The following is a 22354-nucleotide window of genomic DNA, read 5'->3' as shown; positions in this document are numbered from 1 at the left end:
CAAGCTATAGGAGGTAGCACCATAAGAAAGCCCTGGTGCTTTCAGCCTACATCTGCTTCCCCTATTCCTGGCAGCCCCTTCACAGTTCCCTTAGCTAACAACCTTAATGCCTGGCCCATCTCTTGGGGCCTCACCAGTCCTCCCACAGTTCACTTGCCCCTTGTGTCCTTCCCCCACAGCATCGCAGCCTGGATGGTAGCCCACAGGTACCTCTTCCTATGTTGGGGCTGGCTTGGAAACACATTTCAGTGGGCAAAGCTCTTGATTATGAGAACAGGAACAGATGGGAACAGAAATCCTCTGTGTGGGTGCAGAGCTCTGGGGTTTAACCCTATCTCAGCCTGGGTATTAAAAGCATGCAGAAAATGCTTCCAGTGGAGGACAAGTAATCACAATTTTCAGTGTTCATTGCAACATGAAAATCACATCCTTTCTTCCTTAGGACTGTACAGGAGATCCTGAGGATCTAACTTGTGAGGGCTCTAGGCATGAAGCATGTAGAACTGAGAGTTACTTTAAAAAAAAATAAAATTAGGTGTTATAGTAGGCTATTGGCAGGATTTTATGCATTTAGTTAGTGCTTGGATACATCTGTTTTTGCTTTTTCCTGCTGACTTGGTTTCTGTACTTGGAGACCTACTGCTCTCTGAATAGAGTTCTCTGGCAGCTGAAGAATTACTATTCGCAAATACCAACATAGTGAAGAAATCTCTTTTGCCTGCTTTTCCCTCCAGGTGTGTAGATCTTGTTAAAAATACTCTGTGGCTCCTCTTTCAATAATAAGGCTTTATTATTAAAGTGTCTTCAAATGCAGACTTTAAAAATTCTAATGTCACTTCTCTGAGGGCAAATACTGAAGAGCTATTTAAAAGACTTCCAAACAGACATCTTGTTTTTCTTTTTGTTGAAGTTTACATATTCATAGAAAGCAAAACTGTTAGAAACAATTTAATTTAAATGAATTCCTGTGGGAATGCCAAGAGGCTTCAAAATCTGACTGATTTCTTCCACCATGTCTCCCTGATAGCTCAGCAATTGTCCTGGGATTTTGAGGCCCTCTAGCTCAGAGATGCATATTCAGATCTTCTTGTGTCTTATGTCAGCCTCTTCCAGTCTGTCCAAATTTAGTTTTAGATGCTCCTTCCCTGCTTATATCATCTTTCTTCCCATATCACTCAGATTCCCTTCTTGGCTCCTCAAGGCAACTTTGGAGACCTTATCTTCACTTACAAGGTAATAAGGAATTTTAATTCTTAGTTATTCCTGGAGCCTATGGTTGCAGCAGCTGGAGGGGAGGGAAGGTGAGCGTGTGCTTGGATACAGATAGAAATCTTAGTCAGTGCAATTAGCACAGCATTGAGGCAACTGAAGTGGGTTAATGCATTGCCCTGTCCCTCTCCTAGGAGGCAATTAGGTGCCAAATCCCATCTGGAAGGCAGTGAAGGCTAGATGCATCCTTGATTGAAGACCTGGGCTTCCTTTCTAATCTAGCTGCCCCTGTGCTTTGGGAGGCTTTGGACCATTTTGTATCAGCACAGCTGAAGTGGTACAGCTTCCTGGAGGAGAAAAGTGTACTGAGGCTGTGTTTGAGCTGTCAGATGGCCTACATGGCTATTCAGTCGCTGAACAAGCCCCTCGCATCTCTGTTGCTCATTCTGAGAACTTGTCTTGCAAGGATTTGTTGACAGGCCTTTTTGTATGAAGCAGCTGAAGTCAGTGACAGAAGACTCTCACTTTTGCTGGTAGCATTCATGCAGGATCCCAAATGGTGTAAAATATGCTCCACTTTGCCACTTCAGCTCTGCCCTTCAGCAGGGTTGCACATGCATAGCTGTGGCATACTCCTAACAAAGCAACTTGTGGTTGTCAAGCTCCTGCTCATTGAGTAAGTGGCTACAGATTTTACTTTTGCCCTGTTTCTGGAAGTACTTGGTCCCCATATTTGTTTATTACTCTGGTTTACCATTAATTTAGCTGATTGCTCTCTTCTACTTCTCATCAGTTCCAAACTCACCTCCTCTGTCATTTGCTTGTTGCTGTGTTTGCCTTGTAGTATTTAGTCTGTGAGGTTCCCAGAACATGTTTAAACAACGGCTCCAAATAAATTATTGTTGACTGTAATAACATCCTCTGATAAGGTTTAGGGGGCTGTTTTCTTCATTTTTTGTTCATGTGAAATTACTCCTATTGTTATTTCTCCTTTTTATATACTGTTATGAATCCATGCATGGTGAAGTCTTTAAAAAGTAATAAGAACTGCAAGATAAAAATTCATTCATTTACAGTAGCCTCTTGGAACCAGGCACAACTGAAAGAAATGGGAACAAATAAATCAATAATCCAATAGCAAGGGTTGTCCCTTGTGGTATCGCCCTGAAGGCAAATAGATCTTTTCCCAGAGAGCAATTAATATTTTAGCAACTGAAATTAGCATAGAAGCAGAGCTGAAGGAACTGCAAGCTTCAGTTAGGGAAGTTTGGATAGTCATTGTGAATCTAGAGCCTTAAACAGGCAGAGTAAATATAATCCCTGATAATAATCTTTTATCTGCAACACATTCCTCTTGCTTGTGTGTGGTGGGAGGTGTTTTGGTTTTGTGGGGTTTTTGGGGTGTGGTGTGGCTTTTGTTTTTGTTTGGTGTTTTTTTTTTTAGGAATAGGTGGACCTTGAGAGTTTTAAGTAGGTCAAATAAAAATCTAATTATCTATCTCAGTCAGGTTTCATTTCCTGCACTTCTTTCATCTCTGAAGCGCAGGTGTTTATTGGCATCCATTGACTAAAAAAAGAAAAAGTCCTTGCTTTCACACCTTTTCTAACAGTAAAAAAAGCAAAGCAGCACACATTCTGGTTTTATTCTTCTTCTGCTTATCTTTAAAGATATTTACCATTTCCACCATGTCACTTTACACAAGTATCATCTTTCAAGAGACTGTTATACTTTGTACCTGGGACATTGCTTCCTAGCTGGGTCCTGGTGGCTCTTTGCATTTGTGAATAAAGGATTGTGGAGGGAGTCACAGTCCTTATTTCCCAGTCCCACAAGCCCACCTTTGCTGTGACAGCCCTTTTCTGCCCTGTGGAATGTCTGATCCTTGCAAACTTTCTCTCTGTTTATGTACAAAATGGTGCTGTGATACGGCTATATGATGGGTATATCCTGCAGCTGAGTGAATGTTGTTAAGTCTCTTCTGCTTTTAGTAGTAGCCGCTCCTTGGTGCTGCTCTAAACTAAGGTTATTGTTTTGTCCAACTTCTGGTTTTCAGGGCATTTTCCTTTATTTGTCAGGATTAAGTCTGATTTGTGGAGGATGTGACTTGTTTTATGGTAGTCTTAGGTGCTGCTCATTGTTCCAGCTTTTCCAGGTCCCATTCTGCAGTGGCTAATTCCCTATGTGCTTTAGAGGATCTGGGTGTCCCATTCAGGGTTGCAGATACTACTTTGCAATAAAACTGGATTATTTTCCCTGGACTTCATAGTCTATGATATAGATGTTAATGACCTGTTGCACTGGATACTATTGATTGTCAGTAGACCTTTATGCAGCATCCTAATATAGAATCCTAGAGCAGCTCAAATAAATTACATTCTAGAAAGGTCTGTTCTTCCTTTCAGGGAAAAAGGGAAGCCTAGATTAACTAGCTTCAACATGTGTGAAGTTGGTGAAATGATAAATATTCCCAGTATCTAAATGAATCTAGCCTATAGATATTGCAGTAATGAGTGTCCTAGAAAAACAAATAAAGAAATGGATTATTTTATTGGCTTAGCAGAATTTGAACTGTGGGGCATGATAGCTTGTAAGACCACACATAGGTAATAGAGGTGCAAAAAAGATCTTGAAGAGGTTTTTTTTTTTTCCTCATTCATCCATCAAGTTCACTGAAGAAACCAGTGGTTCTTCATGCAAAAATAGTATGTAAGTAATTAAAAAGCCTGTCGTAATACATCAGTTGGATAGAAAGCTCTGATACGGCATTTCATAGTTTTAAAATCTTGAGTTTGGAAAATTAACAATGTTCACTTATATAAAATCCTTTCAAAACTATCTCTGAAATTAGCCTAATAAGTCCATATTAGATATCTGTGCAAGTATTTTTAAGTTGAAAGGCATAATTTTCACTAACTTAAGTAGGAGCCTTGTGTTCCAGTTTAATAGGAGTATTCTGAGTTCTAACTAACCCTGCCTTCTGCAGTGCTTGCAGCCTTCCCACCTCATGGTCAGTTGTGGTTTTAAAGAACATAGTCTGTATCGCATCATTCAAATTATTAATGAATCTGTGTAATTCTTCTGGTCTGGGGTAACACATAATATAATTTCCCAGGTTAGCAATGAATTGCAAATAAGTATTGTGATTTTCTGACAGGTTTTGCATTAATTTTATAGTATTCTTGCCTCAGCTTATTTGTGACAATAATCATGTGAGATAGCATCAAAAACCTTTTAAAGCATAGATTGTATGCCATCTTCAACTCCTCTGTTTTTAACAATGCCTCTCACTCTATTGTAAGAGAAAACTTGATATGACATAATTTGGCTTTGGAAATCTATACTGTCTATTTTTTTTTTTCTTTTTAACTGCTATGTGACTCCTAAGTCTTGTTTTAGTATTGTTCTTTTATTGAAGTCAGGCTTGCTAAAAATAGTTCCCAGGTTCTTCCTCTTCCTCTTGTATTTCCTTTGGTCTATCTTTTACAATCTTGCCCATCTTTTCTGAGCTCTCCATGACATCTACCAGCCTACCTCAGCTTGTTCAAGCCTACAGGTGACATTAAAAAAAATCTAACCTAAGTACTCTGTAGCCTCTTCTCTATCTGCTCTATCCTGAGTTCTTATTCTTTTGTTGCTGATATTGTGTTAATTATGTAATTTCTGCAGTTCTTTCTAGCAAAGACCCAGACCTTGATTTCTTCTGTTGATGCTTCCCCCATCTCACTGAAGAGAGAGTCAGTTCTTCCTATAGTCTTTGTCTTCCAATCAATGATATTATAGAATGCTTTCACACTATTGTACTTTCTAGTTACAGTACCTTTTTTGCTTGGCCATACTTGCAGTTGCACTTTTTTTTTTTGTTACATTATCTTATGTAATCTGACCTACTTGTCACCTCTCGTGTGGTTCCTGTTTGTGATTTCAGATCAGTGGGGAAATTTGTGGCTTGTCAGACTTATTCTCTTCACCTTTTGTCCTTCCTTTACTTTGAGATAGCGCATACTTGCGCACTTAATGTAATTTAAGAAACTGCTAATCTTCCCACTACCTGTTCTCCAAGGATTTACTTGCCTTGGGATCTTACTGTTGGTTCTCTGAGACTGCAAATATCTAATTTCTTTTAAATACAGTGTCCTTACTTTATTGTTCTCTCTCTTTCCATTGGTTCAGGCATGTTTCCAAATATCAACCAGAAGCTCTATAATGGTTATAGTGTAGGCTTAAGAGGGACACATACTACAATCTTGTGGTGAAGGAAATCATATGCCTTGGAAAGTGACAAAAAAAAATCCAGGTAATTTTATGGTACAACACTTAAAGACAACATATAACTGTCTGTCTAGCAAATACAGCATCTAGTAGCCAACTTCGATACTTCACATGAAGATATAAAATCTTTCCATGATCTAGTGGTTTAGTAATCATTACAGAAAGATGGAAATGAAACAATGTGCATTGAATTATTTTCTTTAGATATGTGTGCATTTTAAATATTTACTTAAAATATTTCCTGTGTTATTTCTCTGTATGAAAACACTTGTGTGTGCTACACCTGCTCTATTTTCCCATATCCTTATTTGTATATTCATTATCACACAGCCAAGTATTCAAATGACAGGATCTTTAAATATATTCCTTAGGCATTTACACCATGTTATTATAGTTAGAGTCACTCTACAGAGCATTTATAATAACGTGTATAAAATATTTTCCTCGTATCTGTTTTATAGGGACCTTTTTTAAAATAATACACAATCTTTTCAGTGGCAATTTTTTCCTTCTCCAGATATCTTTCTCAGTTTGTTTTCTACATGACCTGCAAGTACAAATAAAAAAAAGTTAGAAAAGAAAATAGTAGAAATGGTTATTTTGCCACCTAAACATACTTAAATTTTTTCCCTTGCATTTTAAAGCCACCAAAGGAAGTCAACATAATAATCTCATTATTTTTAGATTAAAATAGATTGTTTATATAATGGCCAATACTAGCATTGCCTGGTATATTCACAAACATATACAAAGCCTGTCTTATAAATGCGAAACATAGCCACACTAAGAAATACAAAACTGTCATATCTAACTTTTTAAATACATATTACCACAGATGGCCAGAATGAACACCAACTTGTTAGTAATTTTGCTGCTTCTGCAGCTGCCAGGCTCTGAGCTGTCAATCTTGGGGTGTTCTTGCCTGCTCTCTGCAAAATATATCTTCCTTTCACCATGCTGAACTGGGCAAACTAACTTCTCAGAAAGCTGCTTTCTGTCCAGCTGTTCTTAAATGCTTTCAAAATGCTTTGAAGAAAACCAAAAGTAGTCCAGAAGCCTTTTGGTAAGGAAAAGCTATAGGAAAACAGCCCTTCATGATTAATTTCCTTGCCCTTTTTGTTTTGGCTTTTCTCAGTGTTCAGATCACTGGCTCCCAAGGATAAATGTTGAGATTGGTTTGAATTTGAGATTGGTCTAGAATTTTGAATAAGGAAATTACAATTTTTTTTTAAAATGTTTCATGCTTCACCTTCCTACCTCACTTCATAGCTTTTTTTTGTTAAACACTTTTAAGTCCTTAAAGATATAAAATAGTGTTTCTCATTCTTTAAAAGTGCCTTTTTTTTTTTTACACATGGTGACACAAAGCCTCTGACCTTTAGAAACAGTAAAACTAATACTTCCATAGGAAAAAAAAGTAGTCGTATTCAAAAATTAAAGCACTTAAGACTAGGGAGTTCAGTGCGTGATCATGACTATACACTGCAGCATTATCTTTAAGTTAGGAATTACATCAAAATCAAACAATGTGAAATATTATCAATACATTTCTATAATTCTGCAAGCTAAGTAACACATTAATTTCTCCAGAAATAAAAACGCACTACTTTTTAAAAATCAGCCAGGCCTTTTAAATGATGATCATTGACTATTGTCTTGGCATTGTTCACATTTTTGTGACAATAGTGATTTAGATTTTTTGTTCACAGAAAACATTTTTTGAAAAGCTCATTCCCACCAGCTATGCACAGCTTTTTAAAAGAAGAGAAGAATTTAAAATAACAAAAAGCACAACCACCAAATAAGTCTTGTCATAGACTGAAAAAATCATGCCAAGTTTTAAGATTCTGAAAGGCACAAAGGACTGTCACATCAAGGACTTGATTTGGTTCACTCATTTCTCCTTTGCAGTAAGAGGAGGATGGTGAAGCAGCCTTTGCTTTGGTGGGTCTGCTTTTTCTATAGCACAGAAACATAATCCATTCACTGCTGAAGTCAGTGGGAATTCTGCCATTAAACTGTAATGGCATTAAGTGTACATGGGCTTCTGATTACTTAGCTGCAGTCTGGAGAAAAAATAGCTTAAAAAAAAAATCTGAGTACCTTTCATTAGGAAGTTTGAAAGATCATTTTATATGTTTGCTTTTTATAGTAATCCCCTTTTCTGCTGAGCAAGAGAATGTCTCAGAATATTACTGGCATTAAAAGAGGGCTCTTGCTTAACTCATTTTGTAAGAATGACACCCTCTCTTCCTTATCCCATAGTAGTTCTCTGTATCACTAATGCTCATCAATCATTCTCTGTATCAGCTGCTGCCCCTTTTCTACCTTATCACAGGAAAAGACAACATGGCATTTTCCTATTCCATGGCTTTCCTTAGCACCAATTCAGCCAGGTCATCCTTTTGCTGTGTAGCTAAGAGTTAATACAGGAAATGAGTGTAACTCAATGTGAGAATTTATGGAAATGGGAAGGCGTTTTTCTGTTGGTTTTGTTGGGTTTTTTTTATGAACTCTCTTAAGCAATTTGCTTTTACCTACTCATGTTCATTCTTGCATGGATTTAATTCACTCACTCTCACACACGTGTACTCACAAACATGAAGATACATGTGTCCAAGTGTGGCCTGGCCACAATCACGTGTGTGCAGCATGGAGGCAAAGGAATGGTGGATATCGAGTTCTCATCATGTGTCTTGGGTTCTTCTTGAGCAGAAGTGAGGAATGGACTTTGGACTTGCCTTTTGTCCCCTATGGCAGCGGAGGTTGTCTGTGATCTTTTCTCTCATTATCTTGTCTCGCTCCTTGTAAGTCATAGGCAAAATTCCTGAATTTCACCATTCTCCTGTTTCCTTATGACATTTGATGGATCCAGTCCTGTTGTCTGTTTTCTTTTTACCTTATCTGTAGGTAAATTTGTTCCTCTTCTTTTTGCTATCTGTCATTTGCATGAGAGCACACAGATGGCGCTCTGTTATCAAAACACATTCAAGGTAAAAGAGGAGTTTTAAGGAAGCAAAAAGTGACCTCAATTAACGAATAACATACAAATTAACAATAAGCAATTGTTAATAATAATTGTTGATAAACAATTAACAATAAATTGTTAACAAATTAACAATAAATACACACAATTTTCCAAGTAATTTTTTCTAGAAGCAGAATCATGGCTTGTTACCATGCATATTTCTTTCTTTTCATGAGATGGTGGCAGTATTGGTATGTAGCCTCAGGAGTGATGGAGAGATGTCAGCACAGAGACTTAAATCTTCTATGAAGGGGAATGACAGGTCTTGATGTAGTGATGAGATGTGCACACTCTTATCTGTTTATCTACATCACGTTGGTCTTCTCTGTGAACCTGGCTGATTCCAAAAAGTTCTTTCTTGCAGCTGCTTTGTGGATGATACAATATGATGGTGACTAGGCAAGAAAGTCATTGTGTCAAAGCAGGTGGATTTCTTTCTCAACACCATTAAATACCTGGGTGCTGGAGACAAGAGAATTGGGGTGAGTCCTAACACATGTGGGACTCCTCCTTAAGGCATATGATCTGTTAAAATCTTACATCTGATGGCCAAGATAAACATCTACTGTTCTCATTTCTCTGGTAACCAAGAAGCTGAGAAAAACCATGATGTCCTGGCATATAGAAAGAGTCTTCTTAGTGGGGCACTTGTTAGAGTAATGATCACAATATTCTAGTTGATTTTCTGGACAACTAAACTGTGCAGTCTAGGTTCAGCATCCTGAACTGTGGCCTCCTCAGTCAACTTTCTCAGTGCAGGGCCATGTTCACAATCTGGTCCATTTTTCCTCCGAGGCTTTTTCGTGCCCTGAAGTGTTTGCCAGTTATAAACTAAACTGACCCCTTTCCACTTCCATGGGCAAGTTGGGTGTCATTCAGATAACTGGAAGAGAGCAGAGTGTGGAACTGTTCCCATTCCCTTCTATCACCTCTGTTCATCATGGTAAGCATTTCTGGAGGAGAAGATGCAGGTGTCCTCTCTCTGCTACACAGCAATGGCATAGGCCCAGCTGGGGAAGCAGCTGCTTATTCAGGACAGCTGTCTAAGAGACTTGATCTGACCAGCATTTATGTCTGGTAGAGGAAGCCAGTTACCAAGATCCTCTTCAAGACAAAACCTACTGAGAACTCCACACAGAAAACCTAGACCCTTTGCTGGACCACTGGCAGCAGAAAATGACAGCAGTAGCCAAACTGTCATGTACATCAGGACAGCCAGAAGAGATTGTTTTGAAGGGTTTACCCTCCATACAAGTTGCTGTGGTCACAAATAGGGGTTAAGTGGGCTCTGTGGCATAGATGCTTGAAGAGGAGACCTGGAAATTCATGCACTGCAGTTCCTCTGCTTCCAGTCAAGTCTGATGTCTTGGCAGGTCATTACAGGGCTTGAAGTGGGTGATTTTTAGACATGCTGAAATTCAGACATGCACCTGCCAATCTGACATCCCTGCTCAGCAAATGCCTCATCTGGAAAATGCCTAAACTCTGTAGGAAACCCATTAAACAGTTACTGAAAAGAATGAATAAGTAACAGCATAGCCTCATCACTCTGAGATATCTGAAGCACCGAACCACCACGTTTTGAACAATACCTCCATTCTTCCTCCTTTCCTTCCTTGCTGTTCCTGTGAATCCCTGCTGGTGGTATAATGACACAGCCTTTCTTTAGGAGTGAAATCCCATCCCATCCCTCATTGAGACCAGTTGACAGGAAGTCGTGTAAAGTGCTTTCATTCTTGAAATGTCATTACAGCGTCTTTCTTCGGGATTAATTCAGTCTTTAAAATAAATAATGACATTGGGTGGTCCTCAGCATTGCTGAACTTCATCAGTTGCTTCTAATGTGCTTTGTCAGTCCAGTAGGCGTGGAGTAGAAGCAGCAGAGCAAGAGATGACAGCATGTTCTAAGAACAATTAAAACACTGCAAATTTTCTGCCTAGGGGGAGGATGATAAATTATGTACATCCACTTACCATATTTGCCACAATTCAGTTCATAATAATTCAGCTTTTCATTAGTGATTAGAGACTAAGAGATGGGCTTTGCCCTGGAGCAGTGTTCTTCTGGCAGTGAATTCGTGTTCTCACTGAGGCTTCCACCAGCAGGTAACAAAAGGCTGTGTTTTCCTCGCACCTTCATTTCACTGATACATGGGCAAGGTTTAATCCCAGCTGGCTGGCCACCCACTGTTGTTTATTACCATCTTAAAAGAATTTCTATGTCAGACTGAATTTTTTTCCTGGTTTCTTTATAACATTAAACTATTTCTGTATTTTTTCATGCAATATTTTTATTATATAATTTTGACTTTTCTAGTCAATAATTAATATTTCTAAGTAATATTGTTTAGAACTTAGTTCTTTGGAATACTTTTGTGGGTTTTTTTGTCGTCGTGTCCCCCTCACCCCCCAGACCTGTTCCTCAAACATCTATGGTTCTGAATTTGTGTCAGTGAATGAGTAGAATTAATGCCCAGGTAAGGAACATTTTCTTAGAGCTTTGCTAGGGCCAGGGATTTAAGGATTGTTCCGTCTTGTTTAGCTGAATGAGAAATTGTGGACTTCACAGATAAATCATTTAACCTATTCTCTTTGCCAGGAGGAACAGGTAAATATTCTTCATGCTGTAACAAAATGAATTTTTGTTCTCTGTGAGGGAAATAATTCTTTTATATATGAGATGGATTAAACGTAATTTTTACAGTACTAGGCACATTAGTTAAATTAATTAAAAAATAATAGTGCAACTATGTATACGTGGACACTTCAGGCAGGAAAAGAGGGGAATGTAAGGATCTTATATAGAAATTTCTGTGCGTAAAAAAAGGATGCAAGGCATATGACTTTGATAATATTTTATAATGGTGACTGAGCTAAGAGTAGTCTTACAGTTTCCATAAGTTTTACCAGAGAAATGTGGCGTTAGAATGGGTAATTTCTGTCAGGGAAATTTGATTTTTTTATTTGCACTGCTGCAGGCTAAGTGATATTATAGAAAGTAATTAACAAACAAAGATCTTGCAGTTGTGCCACATAAAAAACTAGAAAACGTTTAGGTTGCCAAAATCGGTGTGCTGAAGTGAATTCCACTGTTATCTAGGGATAAATTTGTAATTAATTGTTTCATTTTATAATGACACATATACAGACATTAATGAAAATATATAAGTTAATCGCACAGTTGAAAGGTGCGATTCTGACAATGACAAAATGCCCGTACAACATGAGATTTAACGCCTGGTTCCCCAGAGTTGTGCCATTCAGCCAGGGCAAGTTTCATGCCCCTAGTCAGGGCTAGCCTGGCAGGAAAGTAAACGTTTGGTTGTAGCATCGTCTGTCAGTACTGAGTGTGTGGTTCCATGCTGTCTTGGGTTTGGAGATTGTCCAAGCCATATTAGCCTGTAAAGTCATGTTACTTTGCAAATTCCATCTCGTAAGAATGATATTTAAACGTGCACTGCTGATGTGCTGAAAAAAGTAGTGTTCAGTCATTTTTTGCTGATGACAGTGAGGACTAGATCTTGCAATATCTGTATGCCTCAGAGCCCGGTTAGGAAAATCTGATCTGTCTTCCTGTGAGAATGCTATTTCTGTGTCTCTGAATTTACCATGAGATCTAAAACTTTGCTCTGATATTTTAAGTGTAACTGGTGTAAAAAGGTGTGGGTAGTGAGTGTCTTAACCTCTAACTTATGTTCCTGCGTTTTTTTTTTGTGTAACTATCTTGGTTCTTTGCTTGATCATGGAAGACTGCCAGTGCACACAGAGTCAGAGGGTTCATGCCCATTTTTGTTGCTGAGATGTAAGTAAAAATTATATATGTGTCTAGTTTAGTAAAACTTTTCAATGCTTCAGTTCCATATTTATCACAGAACATAGCACTTCCAAATAAAATGCCAATTGCTATAATAAAACAAATCCTGACAAACAACTTGTCAGCAGAGAATTCTTGCCTTATATACCAAAACATATTTGCTATTTTGTATTGCTCATTGGCTAATTTTATACTGCTTTCTAAGGCTAAAGAATATCTTGATGAGAAGAAATACTAATAGAAGCTAGTTTTAATTTAATGCATATTATAGATCTAGTTAATTATTTTGCTTTCTTTCCTGTTCTTTATTTTGAGTCAGTAATCATGCAAATGAAGCCTAGGAAAAATATTTTTAAAAATTCTTTCTAGAAATATTAGACTCACCTTAAAGCCAAAGATTAAAAAAATAAATAACAATAATGTAGCTATTGCTTTTATTATCCCACCACTGGGATGGTCTTTTATCAAATGTCTAAGCTCACATACTCTCTCCCAGCTTTCTCCTTCCTTTTGCTATTACTCATTAAAGCTTTTCAGAATCTTGCTGATGGAGGAATTGCTTGGTCATGAATCAGGAAAATACCATAACTTTCTTAGTGTCATCTTGTTATTTCTCACTTTCACTTATTTCTAAATAAATCCTAACTTATTTCTAAATAAATCCTAACTTATAGAACTTTAAGAATTCCCTTTTTTATGGTTTGATTTCTAAACATCAGCTGCTTCCATCCTAATCTTCAGCATCTTTCCATCCTCTTTTGCCCACTGATGTACAGACCACCTGATCGCTTTTAGACCTAACAGTGTATTTTGGGCTGTTACCACTGACCCTCAGAAGTAGTATTCATAACTGAAACCTAGTAATGGAATATACTGTAGTAACAACAAAAAAATAGGTAGGATGTTGCTTCTGCTGAAGGTCTCATTGGAATAAATTAAAACAAAACAATGATAAGCTGTACTAAGTTTGGACAAAGCAACTGGAGTTATTTCTGATAAAATGGCTTGCTTTACCTAATGGTATTGTACCTGTTAAATGTTTGGCTGATAACTCTACAGTTCTTTTCATTTACCTGGTTGACCTGAACTTTCACTAGTACTTTGAGAATAGCTATTTATTGTTTAATATTTATTGTAGTATTAGGCTACCAACCTAGAACTAAGCTTGTAGTTTGGCTGCACTTGTTTAGTTTTGCTTTGTTCATATGCTTGTTTGTATTCTTCTTGCCGCAATGGTAAGCCAAAACCTACGTGAATTGACTTAGATCAAATAGATTTAAGCAAAATCCAGACTGGCAATTCACTGTCTTATTGGTAAGTATTCTCCCAGAGCCTTTAGACTTCGATAGTTTTGATCATAGTTTAGAAGTCCTAGCTCGGGTTCGGTTTTACTTTGTCCATCTCTGCAAACAGTATTTCAGAGCAGGTTAAGACTGCAGCCAGTGTAACATCAGAGAAGTTCTCAGAACCTCTGATAAGCAGGCTCCATCCACTAAGGAATTAAGCACAGTGTGATATATTGATTTTCAGGCGCTCTCATGAGAAAGCGTTTTGATCTCTCAAACATTGTAATGACATATTACTTTATATCAATAACTTATGCTGGTAAGGGAGATACTGGATCACAAAAAAATAGGTAATAATATAGAATAAGGTGATAGAGCAAAAGGACTATGTCTAAAATGTTTGTCTCTCTTTTAGTTACCAAAATAATATAAACAGGACCAAAAATGATTACAGTATAAAGGTAAATGGTTGGAAGTGCAGTATTTTGATTTGAGGGGAAGGGTTAGTTATCCCCTGGTTATGCATTATGAGCATATTTTAGAAAATGGGAAGCTTGTGTTAAAATCTAAAGGTTGGAAAGAATTTTTTGATAAAAGGATTTTTCCTGCTAAGACTTGAAGTTAAAACCTTCTGAAAGAGAAATTGTGTCAATTCCTGAAAAAAAAAATCCTCTAATGTTTCAGTTTCTGTTCTGCTATGGCTTGTACGAGTTCCTTAACTCAAATTCACATATATTTCAGCAAACTAAAGGAAAAAAGAAATTGAGTACATTTTACAAGTGATTCAAAACACAGACTTGGGGAAGATTTTAACCTTATTTCCGATGCCATTTAGGCATATGTTTTGACTCTTACCTTCCACGGACACGAAATGACCTGGGTTTTTTTCTCGGGATGGCATAAGTGACTGTGTAGGGCTCCACAAACGGAGGGCCCGTGCGTAGTGGGTACATAAGGGCACTCTCTGAGAGGCTGTCTCCTAGGGAGGTGAGCAGTGTGCTCCCTGTGATGTGCATGGAGGAGATGTGCTGCACAGCTTCTGAGCAGATCTGCTGGGCAGAGGGGGGCACCAGGCGAGCCCAGAGGTAGAGCAGGGTGAGCAGAGCAGAGGGCTGGGCAGACCCGACCTGGCACAGGCTGGGGCTTGACTGGGGAGGGAGAAGTCCTTTTGTGGGTTTTGGGACCATTCCTGGGGTCAGGTCCTTATAACGGTGGGAGAAATCCTCAGAGGCTGTCTAGCTGTTGGTCATGCAGCATGGAGGTGAGCATTTTCTCTGCATTTCTGTTTCTCCTCTCTGCTGGCTTTTCCCTCTAGTGCCCTGGTTCATCCAGCCTGCCACACCATTTCCCCGCTCTCTGGTTGAACTGGTCACAAGGAGACTCTTCTGCTTGCAAGGCTTTGCTGTGTGCGCACGTGGTGAGGTGGCTCAGCATCTTGGGCTGAGCCACCATCCTCCCTTGTTGCAAAGGATGCTTAATTGCCCTGAACCTGGCAGTCAGTGTATGTCCGTCTGTACATCTTTTTGTGCTTGTGGTTTGAGATGGGACTGGTAGGGCTTCCTCAACCTGCCCCTTCCCTCAGGAGAAAAAACTTGCCCCCATCTCCTCAGCTACTCCCCACAATGTCCACTACCACTACTGCAGCTGTTCATCTCCATCCCCACCAGCAGCTGGATCATAGTCTCAGACAGCCCCACGGTGGAGGGGCCAAAGCTGAATGTTACATCTCCTGGCTTCAGTGTGGTCCCCATCTCATGGCCATGACTCTTGCCACTCTCACAGTTCTCCACTGCATCCCACTGTATTTCCCCAGACAGAGACCTAACTTCCGTTATTGCTACTTTGCTCCCATGTTTTATCCCCGTCTCCCTTCCCCTTGTTTAGTTAAAAATTAGGAAGGCTTCCCTGCCTTCTGTACTTATTATTTATTTTTGAAGTAGTAGCTATATTTCAGCTATGCTTTGTTTCCCCTGTTTTTGACAGGCAAATACCACCTGTCTGGCTGTCTTTTGGGAGACTCATCTGGTGGGAAAGGGCAGCTGCTCAGAGGCACACCAGAAGTTCACAAAGCAGCATTGAGCCATGCGAGGGGAGCTTTAAGCTAACCCTGCCCGAGACTGGTCACAACCCCATGCCGATAAGTGCAGGCAGTGTTACTTTGGGAAGAAGCTCGATGCCTGTAGGGTGAGTGGTGGCAGGAGGGCCAAGGAGAGAGGCAAGGTGGGATGGTGCGTGAGTAGCTGTGCCGGCTGGGGAAGGATGCATCTGCAGCAGGGGTGGGGGGTGGCATGCTGCTCGCACCCCCGGGCAGCTTTGCAGGGTGCGGTCATCTCCTATGGAAGGGAGCAAGGGTTTGTGCTTGGCCCATAGCGTTGGCTATCAGTAGCAGCTGAGCACAAGCTTCCACCTGGAGGATGTGAGGGTAAAAGGGGGAGGATAAGGGAGAAAAGGAGTGGTGTGGGGAAATGAGAGGGTTTGGCACTGCCTAGGAGTTTAATTTATGATCCAAATGTTGGAGTACAGTGTGTGCTTTTCAACTTTGTAGATGACATTAGGCTGGCAGTGAGAGCTGAAACATCAGAGGATATGATTAGAATTTGAAATGACCTTGATGAATTGGGAAGAGTGCCCTGAAGACCTTGGAGATAATTCAGTACGGAGATGCTCAGGCTAGGTGCTGAGGTGGCAATAGTGAGCTGCACAGCTCCAGGACGGAAGCCTATGTAAGGATGCCTTGCAGTAGCTCACAGGGGAGAGAGAGTATGTGACCAAGCTGGAAAGTGAGTGTGGTGGAAGGAAAGAAATAAACCCTGGAAAGGTGATTACAGTGTTTGGTGACTAAGGGTAACCTGAACTGAACTGAACTGAAGCTAGCTGCTGTGCTTAGCTTTCATCTTATTTTCAACATACTGTCACCCCACAAGCTTTATTATGAAGATAAGTGGGGTGGTAGCTAAACTGAACATAAACTAAATCCTTTTGCAGGTGTTGCAGCATGGATCAGCTTGAATTACAGAACTTAGTTTCATCAGGGTTTGTTAATTCTCACCGTATAAAAATCTGACTGGATTTACAAAACACAAATTTTTCCCTCATAGCAAAGGAGAAGCTTTAAGCCTCTGATATCTTTTTCCGTGGTAATGTAATTAAAAATATGAATCAAAAACTGAACAAGTACAAAACCAATGCAAGTTTACCACGTATTTTTCAAGACAGCATACTGGGAATGTGTGGCTCAGACTGCCCAGAAGCAGCCGTTTGACCAACTTGTTGAACTAGATACAAATAGATGTAATTTTCTTGAGAGCTGCTGCCTAGCTAGTTACTTATGCATGTGAATGTCTGCTAGGTCCCAGAATTGGCTTGTGAGGTTTGTCTAAGGAGCTCCCCATCAGAGGATGCAGCCGTATCTATGGAAAGTCACTCTTGCAATGCAATGAGTAACTTTGAATGCTTTTGTACTGGGGGACTGTGGTGTTTGGGAAATGCAACCCTGGCTACTTCCCAGACTACAGTTAGGTGATGTGGGGCAGGGTCACAAATAAAAAGGGTTGCATGTCTTGCACAGCTCCCTGGAGGTTCCTCATTTTGGCTGCTGAGGCAGGCAGCTGGCTTTCTAAGACCCTAAGAAATCAAAGGGCTGGAAATCAGGGCTGGAGGGATAGGCTCCAGGAGCAGAGCAAGGGGTTTGGAGGATGTCTCTTTGTCTTGTCTCTCTCTGTGGCACTGCAGGATATAAAAGTATCTGGGCTCAAAGGAGAAACATGTGTTTTCTAGCTCCCCTTCCTTCACTCAGTCAGTTTGGATGGAGGAACACGTCCAAGTTCCCCAGTAGTTCTGGGAGGAGTTGTTCAGATGTGTGTGGGACATGATGATGCACAAAATTATGAATTGTCCTGTGCTCTGACTTGCTTGTAAATGAGTTGGCTTTCATTTGAAAGCATTATACTTGGGTTAGTACTCTGCCAAGCCAAGGCTAGGATTTACTGCCAATGGGGCTGAGGACTCTCTTAGCACTAGGTGGTATAGCCAGAATCACGCAGTGGGGTGGCTGTGTCTCCCATGGGAACTGTGCTTCCTTAATTAACCTGTGTGGAAGTAGAGCTGTGCTTACCCAGCTGCCAGACTGAGGGTGGCTCATGTGAAGCATTGGCAGTGCAACTATGGGGCAGATGAACTGTGTGTATGGAGGTACTCTATGGGTGGCTTCCCAAATTAATCATTACTTATCATTACAAGACCCAGAACTTTAAAGGTTTTGTTTATGATACCTTGCTCACAAGTGTCACAACTAATAAAAGGTCTGTTGTCTGGCTGGGGTTATAAACTGGCACGTAAAGTCAATCTGTGTTACTTGAGTTTAATAGTAAATGGAACTGTGAGTCATAAGTAATATGGTTGTGTATATCTGCTTTCTTTCACTAGAGCAAGATTAAAAACTTGTTTATTTCTCTCTTTTACTTTCTAACTTATCTTGCCTGGCCCTGCTTTTGTGTAATTGTTCTCCTGACTTGAGAGTATCCGATCCCTGACTTCAGCCTCAGTTGCCTTTTCAATCTAGTTTACCTTATTGGTCTGTTCACTGCTGAATTTGCCCTTGTTGACTTAATCTTTCCTAGTATTTTTCTTTTTTTATTCTATTTTCAGATAGGATACTATCTGGCAGCCCTTTATCAAGAAAGTTTCCCCAGAGGTGTTAAGTGGTAGCAAACTTTCCAGAGACCTCCATAGGAAACTGACTCTTTTCCCAGACCAATTGTCACATCAACTTCTGCTGGGAGGGGAGCAACAGAATGTGCTAAAATGATCGATAATCATGGATTGTGAAGACAGGACTAACTCAAGGAAAAATTTCCCCTTAAACTCAGTGTTGCATAAACATATTCATTGTTGAATAAGTACTGCCATTCACCCTTCCAAGTAGCCAAACTTTTATTTATTACTCTACACTTACAAACTCTAGTTTTTACTATCTATAGTTGTAAGTTTTTCTTTAGCTCAAGTTCCAAAATGTCTTCATTTTTGAAGGTCTGAGGCAATGAGAAAGAATAAGATAGAGATATTTAAATCCATCTTCCTTTCTCTGCAAGATTGTGCCATACTATAACTTTCTATTACTTTCTTGTCAAGATTTAACTAGCAGAGGCACTGGGGTGCTCACCCCTTCTTTGGGGAGCTTTTCAGTGCCTTGTACAGCAAATACTGTCAGAAACAAATACTGTCAGTGACAAATGACAATGGCAAAGGATCAGCATTATAACTAGCAAAACATTTGCCTTGCATACCTCAAATCTTGCCTGTTCTCCGATTACTTTTACTGGTCTAAATACAGGCACAACCTCTTCCTACAAAACTTCTTGCTATTTTTGCTGGCGTTTTCACCAGCCCTGATTTCTCTGACCAGTTTATATACATTTAGTCCAATTATGTTGCACTTTGGCAGCAGCTTTCCACAAGTACTTTCCTAAGCTAGTGGTTCCCAAGGGGTTGTTCTCTCAGGAGTGGTTATGAGCCCAACAGCTCATTTTTGGAGAGGAGGAGCTTGCAGTGAGAAGTGAATCAGAAATACAGAAGTTGGGTCACCAGCTGAGGTGGGAATTCCTGTTGAAAGCCCTCTGCAAAGCGCTCTGCGAGGAAAGTTGGGGAAGGGTGGATTTTGCTGAGCAATGGTTTAAAAGTCACTTTCTTCCCTGGCCCTGACTTGAGTTATTTGCAGACCAATCTCTGTGCAGGTAGACTGTCACTTGTATCCATGTGCCTGCAATCCATGTCAGCAGACCTTCACCTGTGATGTTTTTTTCACTCCCTCCTCTTCCTCAGTGGTACCTGAACACATATCGGGGCATAGACAAGCTCAGTGGGTAAGGATGCAGAATAATGGTGTTAAGGTGATTTGGTGTGTTTTCCCCTGTTGTGTTTTGTTTTGGCAGCCTACAGAAATCACTACCAGGTGGTTTTTCAAAGGCAGCTTCAGAGCTATTGCCTTGATGCTGTCTTGCTTAATCTTCATTCTGGGTCATTTTTATAGAAGATGCATTTCTTTGATGTGTACTTTTGATGTGGCTTTTGCATCTAGGTCTGGGTGAAGCTCACGTGATTAGCAGCGTAGTGTGTGCTGTTTCCCTGGAAGGAGCAAGTCACCTCTGAGATTGCATTGCAGGGAGTTACAGGAATTTGTATCATCAGGTCACTTCTGGCAAGAGCAGTAGATGAGCGTGTGCCCCTCTCATGGCTCTGAATGGGACATTCAACTGTCCTGCAGGCAGCCATTGCTTCCTTTGCTTTGGTATGCTATTCAATAGGTAGGGTGTGAATGCCGGAGTCCAGAAATCCACTTTATCACTGTGCCATAGCACTTTTCAGAGTCAAGTAATCCTGGTTCGGGCAGTTATGAAGTGGGAAATGTGGGGTCTATTCTTAATGAACAACAGTAACTTCTGGTTGTCCTTAGTTGAGGGAGATGGGGACAATTGGCTGGGATCCCTTCCCTTGAGAGCTGGTGCTTATTCTGTCATCTAAGCTATGGTGTATCAGGTAAGGATTGGTTGTCCTACATTACATCATTTTCCTCTTCCCTGATTTGCTTCTCTTTAGAAAATGAATAGTAATACAATTTCCCTGGTTTATTTAATTGATTATTTGGCTTGATACTATGTCAACAGAATGTCAGAAGAAAAGCTTTAAATACTGAAGGCTGCAGGTTGACCTTTAAGTCTTGGCTTTTTAGAATGAATTTGAACTTTCTTGCTGATAGCTTTAATTCATTGATGCATCTTAATGGAAAATTGATTTTTTTGTCTTCTCCCTGAAGATCACATTTACATAAAAAAAAAAAAAGGAAAATTATGTTTTAAGAAAAGATTTGCTAACAAAATGAAAACAATGTCTTTGATGTATGCCCTATGTTTCAGGATTTGAAATAGTTTTCATTAAGGAAAGGCTCATGATAATGCTGTGACTTTCTCTCATTAAATTCTTTGCTGTATTGCAAGGAAGTGAGAGATTATTACTAGACATTATCTATTCTTGCTTTACAGAAGACTGACATCATGAGATGCGTTCTCTGTCCCTTATTTTCTAAACTAGTAGGGCTGAAAGGCTTATCCTCTGTTTGTTCTCTAAAAGCAAATAAACCCCAGAAACCAACTAACAAAAAGCCTTCAACATCCTTCTCTTTTCTTATTGGACTAGGACACATAGTATAAATCTTACAAAGCCTAGAGCGAGACTGGCATAATGCCGTTCTGATGAAAGAGCACGGTTATAAAGTCAATACCAAATGCTACTAAGACTGCCATTAACTTGAAAAGAAGAATGAAAAAAAATTTCTTTCTAATCTAAATAGCATGGGTCAAATTTTGTTTTTTGTGCTAAATTCTGTTAGGCAAGACTGGAATAAGGTTGTGGTGGCTGTAGCAGGAAGCTGATGCAAAGGGTGAGACAAACCCGTGCCTTTTCTCTGGAGTCCTTCAGTGCAAACTGGGACAGCTCCTCTCTTTTTTTCTCTCCTTATCCCTACTTTTGCTTTAGCCTACATCAGCTATGGACCAACAAGTGGATATTCTGGGGACTAAGAAACATCAAGCTCAGCCCTCTTTCTTCTCCTCTCACAGTGAAGCTGTGATGAGCCAGTTTCCTTCTAATCTTGGCCCACAGACACCTCAGGATCTCTCTGGACTCTCCTCTCTTTTTTCCTCTTCTCTGATACAGAAGATACTCTTATCCCAAAGAGACTGTAATCAAAACGTTTCGAGACGTGAGGAGAGAGGGAATTTGGGAGCTGCATGACTTCTAGAAGAATGCAAAAAATGTGAAGTTGGGGTAGCAGTAGCATTGTTGGGGTTGAGGACAACAGAACGAGAGACAAACTGGCTATCTTGGCAAAGACGTGCCTTTGAGAAATATAACAGTGCGGATTTGGCCCTAGTGGTGGTGTGAGTCAAGTTCCCTTGCCTGCAGCAGTGGATTAGACCTGCAGAATACACACACACATACGCACACGCGCACGTATATGTGTGTGCCTATATACACATACACACAGAGACACAAGAGGTTTTTATGTCTATTTAGCCTGTGTTGTTGAAAAGAGGTTGCTATCTGTATTTGCTAGCACTCTACATGCTGTACGTTCCACGAGACCACTCCTACCACGGTGTTTAGGAGAAACTGGCCAACTGATGATGAGTAACAGGCTGCTTGCATGATTGTTTACATGGCAGGAAGAAAGACTTCTTGTCCAGAATTAGTCATATGTGCTAAATACCACCTCAATCTTCATGCCTTTTTTTCAGAGTTGGTCCAGTTGTTTCTTGTTTTGCTTTTATAAATGCTTCATTTTTCAATCAAAAAAAATAAAAAAAGAAAAGCATTTTGGAGAAATTTAAAGGAAAATATATTTGTGATTTGGTGAAATGAGTCCAAGATGACAAACTTTCTACAACAAATATGATTTTTGGAAACAAGTTAGTAAAATGATTTCTGACTCAACGAAAACATTTTTATCAGTAATACATGGTGAAAATATTTTTATAGTATGCTTTTTGATAAACAATTCTTTAGAAAACTAACGAATTTGTAAGTTTGGTTTTTTTTAATTTTATGATAACGAAATGCTTTTTTCTTAAGTAGCATGGGACAGAAACTGAAAAATACTGGTCCATCCACGTCTACCACCTCCAAGTCTTGGTTCCCCATAGCCCCTTGGAATTAAATAACAGACATTTTTGAAAGACATTTTAATTTCCAGC

The sequence above is a fragment of the Mycteria americana genome, chromosome 1, assembly GCF_035582795.1.
Source record: "Mycteria americana isolate JAX WOST 10 ecotype Jacksonville Zoo and Gardens chromosome 1, USCA_MyAme_1.0, whole genome shotgun sequence".
NCBI lineage: Eukaryota > Metazoa > Chordata > Aves > Ciconiiformes > Ciconiidae > Mycteria > Mycteria americana.
This window is presented reverse-complemented; position numbering follows the sequence as displayed.